The 4,126-nt window shown below is 35.1% G+C and overlaps 1 pseudogene; it reads left to right on the forward strand.

Moving 5' to 3' along the window:
* The first annotated feature begins 330 nt into the window (after window positions 1-330).
* LOC134260631 (uncharacterized) lies at window positions 331-2,629 on the forward strand (annotated as a pseudogene).
* The last annotated feature ends 1,497 nt before the right edge of the window (window positions 2,630-4,126 follow it).

The following is a 4,126-nucleotide window of genomic DNA, read 5'->3' on the forward strand; positions in this document are numbered from 1 at the left end:
ATGTTCTTGAAGTTAAAAATACTTGTTCTCTTAGGTTTTCCCTATTTTATACCCAGCTCCTTAGGAGAGGAGGGTAAACTGTTTTACCCTTATGTGTCTGTCGTTCTGTCCGTTACAAATTTATCGCATTTTTTCAGCATCTGCTCATTATATGCTTGAATTTTAGCCAATTCTTTGCGGAGGCATGCCGTATGTATTCAAATCGATGATGTCTTCCTATTCATCGGTGTGTCTGTCCCTATCAAACATTTTTCATCAAATTTTCATATCAGTTTTTAGTTCAAATTTGTTGCTCAAATCCGATTTAAACTTTATAATTCTCCTTCGGCATTCAGTCACGTGGTATCATGTGAAATAAGCTTGCTAGTTCTCAGATCAGTTTTTGCTGCTATTCCCAGTGCGAGCGCACGTGTTTTGTTTATCTTCTGAAAGTGTGAAATTGATTACACGCGGGATTTTGAGTTTGTGAATTATGACTGATTTGGTATTACAAAGACTTGCAATGGAATATGAAGTCAGAAAAGACAGTGATTCGTCGTTTGAGGTGGCAAATGCCCGGTAATTCTCGGTAGTCCTCAAAATCCCGGAGACAGCACTAGTACTCCGTTAAAGGAACAGCAATCTGTTCCGGAGTCGTTGTCAGATTCTATCAAGCTGTTGATAGAATCACAACAGAAGCAATTCAATGATTTCCAATCATTAGTTATTGAGGAAATTAAATCCAGTAATGCGTGGATTGACAGTTTTATGGAAGAGCCCGGTACAAAGAAAGCAAAGTTATCTAATGATGATTTGGAGATAATTAATCCAAACAGAGAGGAAAATTCCTCGCAAGAAAAAGAAGAGGCAAAGCCAGAATCAAATACCTCAATTTTGTCTAAACTTTCTGACAAATTTACATCTTTTGAAAAAAACGGGCCCTCCTATTAATGTGGAACTATCCAAGATTCTAAAATCGATTGCTCGTGATCGGCAAACCAAAAAGATGATGAAACCAGAAGTCTCTGTCGAGACTGAAGCTCTACTGGTTTGTACTGACAGCAATGGAAGAGAAAAGTTCTTAAGAAGTTGGGAATTGAAACTTTACCACAGCAATAAAAAGAATAATGATCCTTGTTTAAGTGTCTTTATGTTCTTAGTATAGTCTATTTGCATGCCACATTATATTATAATCAGACTTAAACTGCAGGAGGAGTAGCATTTTGAAAGAATTTCACAGAAATTTCTATTTTTAGTTACCATGGCAACACCGTTCATCGAAATCAAAAACCAATATACAGAATTACGTATCTTAGTGTAGTCTACTTGTGTGCCAAGTTATATTGAAATCAGACCAAAACTCTAGGAGGAGTAGCATTTTGAAAGAATTTCACAGAAATTTCTATTTTTAGTAACAAGGCAACACAGTTCATCGAAATCAAAAACTGATAATCAGAATTATGTATCTTAGTGTAGTCTACTTGTATGCCAAATTATATTGAAATCAGACCAAAACTGCAGGAGGAGTAGCATTTTGAAAGAATTTCACAGAAATTTCTATTTTTAGCAAAAACGGCAACACCGTTCATTGAAATCAAAAATCGATACACAGAATTATGTATCTTAGAGTAGTCTACTTGTGTGCTAAGTTATATTGAAATCAGACCAAAAATGTAGAAGGAGTAGTATTTTGAAAGAATTTCACAGAAATTTCTATTTTTAGTAACCACGGCAACACCGTTCATCGAAATCAAAAACCAATACACAGAATTATGTATCTTAGTGTAGTCTACTTATGTGCCAAGTTATATTGAAATCAGACCAAAACTGTAGGAGAAGTAGCATTTTGAAAGAATTTCACAGAAATTTCTATTTTTAGTAACAACGACAACAGCGTTTATCAAATTCAAAAACCGATACACAGAATTATGTATCTTAGTGTAGTCTACTTGTGTGCCAAGTTATATTGAAATCAGACCAAAACTGTAGGAGGAGTAGCATTTTGAAAGATTGTTTACAGACAGACAGACAGACAGACAGACGGACGGACGACGGACGCATTACTATCGCATAAGCTCTTCTGGTCTCTGACCAGTAGAGCTAAAAAGAAGAACCGATCTCTTGGAAAAGAACCCACGAACTGAAAATTGTGATTTTCTATCAGCTCCAAGGGTGAATACAGAAATTTGGAGAAAGATATCTACTTATACAAGATCTAAATCTTCACTTCTACGGGCTCTTGGACCAGTTGCATATGTGTTGGAAAAATTGGTGGAAAAAGATCCAAAAGGAGAGAATGAGGAAATTTCTCCGCTAATCGAGAGTCTAATGGATGCTGTAGTTCTCATCACTATGGCCAACGATGACATGAACGAATTTAGAAGGAGCAACATCAAGCCTGATCTGCATACGTACTACAGATCTTTGTGCTCCAACCAGGTCCCTGTGGCCGAAATGCTTTTTGGAGACATTGCCGATCGATTAAAATTAATTCTGGAGGCCAAAAAAGTTCCATGGAAAGAAAGTTGTCAAATAGTAACAGTCGACAAAGCTTTTTTTACGATCAAGAAGGATCCTTGAGGGATTTGACAAGAAGCTGGCCGATGTACTCCCGCTAGAGAAACATGTCATAGGAAGAGTCCAATCTTGACGGCGAAGGGGTGTTTATTGACTTCAAAGCCAAGCGCCCCCAATGTTTTCAAAAATTGAACGACAATCTAGAGGAAGTTCACAAAGCCAACCTTTCCCCTCAGTACCTACGTCAGGTTAAGAAGTGAATGGAATTGCCTTCCATGAGGCTTGCACCACAAGGCTGCCCCAGCTTCATCATTAGGAAGGAGGGTTGACGTTGAGAAAAGACAAATTTAGGAAAATAAAATCAAAATTCTACTGCAAAATATTAAAGTCCTTTGTATCAATTTGTCAATGTGTTAGAAACAAATATATTTTTTCCGTAATACACTCGCATAGAAGTTAAAAAAAATATTTGATAGTTTTGCATGCGTTTGGTGTAGAAATTTAGATTTCTTGATGTACTATCCTGTCATAGTACTAATTCAAAGCATGAAAAATTTGACTTATTGTGGAACTGTTTTTTTTTATTTATTATTATTATTTTATTATAAGTTTTTGCAAAATATCAAACTTTAACAAATCATTTAAAATTTATTTTAATTTACAATTTATAATTTACAGAAACAATGTAAATTATCATGTTTGCTATGTTTAATTTTTTTAAATGTTCATGTGGTTTTTTTTTCTTTGATGTTATGATAGTTAAGTATTTATTTATTTTATCTATTTCAAGATGATGTCCAGTTAAAACATATGAAATTAAAAATGTTTAAGGTGTATTTGTTTCATTTTTTTGAAAATTTTCTCCAATGTATCTTTACATTGTTCTATTATTATGTAATGATGATTTCTGACGTGATATTTGAAGTACTTACAGAAATATAGTGATTTTTCTCCTATGCGATTCCCGTGAAAACGACTGTGAAAATGAATTGACGGAGCATCACACTTTTTGTCAAATTATGTGCAATGCTCGAGATATCGCCAACATATTTCCAAAATACGCACATTAAAACGTAGTAAACTAGGGTATTTGTGACATTCTTCTACAAATAGCAAATTTGAATTTTAGAACGTAAAAAGGCTATACGGGAAGACAGACTGAAGATTATCGACAAAAACTTAATCCGGACTGTAAAGAACGTGATTGAGAGTCACCAGTGACACCATTTTACATAAATACCTGCAATTTTTGGTTTTTAAACAAAAACAAAAATGCTTAACTTGTTTAACAGATTTTAAGCCTGACCAAAAAAAAAGTTTGGATGATGAGTTAATAAAGTAACTCGAACTGTACACTACAGGAATTCTTGGGAAAATGTTGAGAAATGAAACCTCAATCACATATTTTTTATTATACCTATGACGTTGAAGATATTGCTGCTCCATGACTGTATAATTGATTGATTGTATGTTGTTTAACGTCCCTCTCGAGATTTTTTCACTCATGTGGAGACGCCACCACTTGCCGGTAAAGGGCTACAAATTTTTTCCTATGCTCGGCACTCAAGGCCTTTGAGCAGTGAGGGATCTTTTTCGTGCCAACACCTACTGCGACACGGGGCCTCCGTTT

The sequence above is a fragment of the Saccostrea cucullata genome, unplaced genomic scaffold, assembly GCF_032062105.1.
Source record: "Saccostrea cucullata isolate Sc308-1 unplaced genomic scaffold, CSIRO_AGI_Scuc_v1 ctg14363, whole genome shotgun sequence".
NCBI lineage: Eukaryota > Metazoa > Mollusca > Bivalvia > Ostreida > Ostreidae > Saccostrea > Saccostrea cuccullata.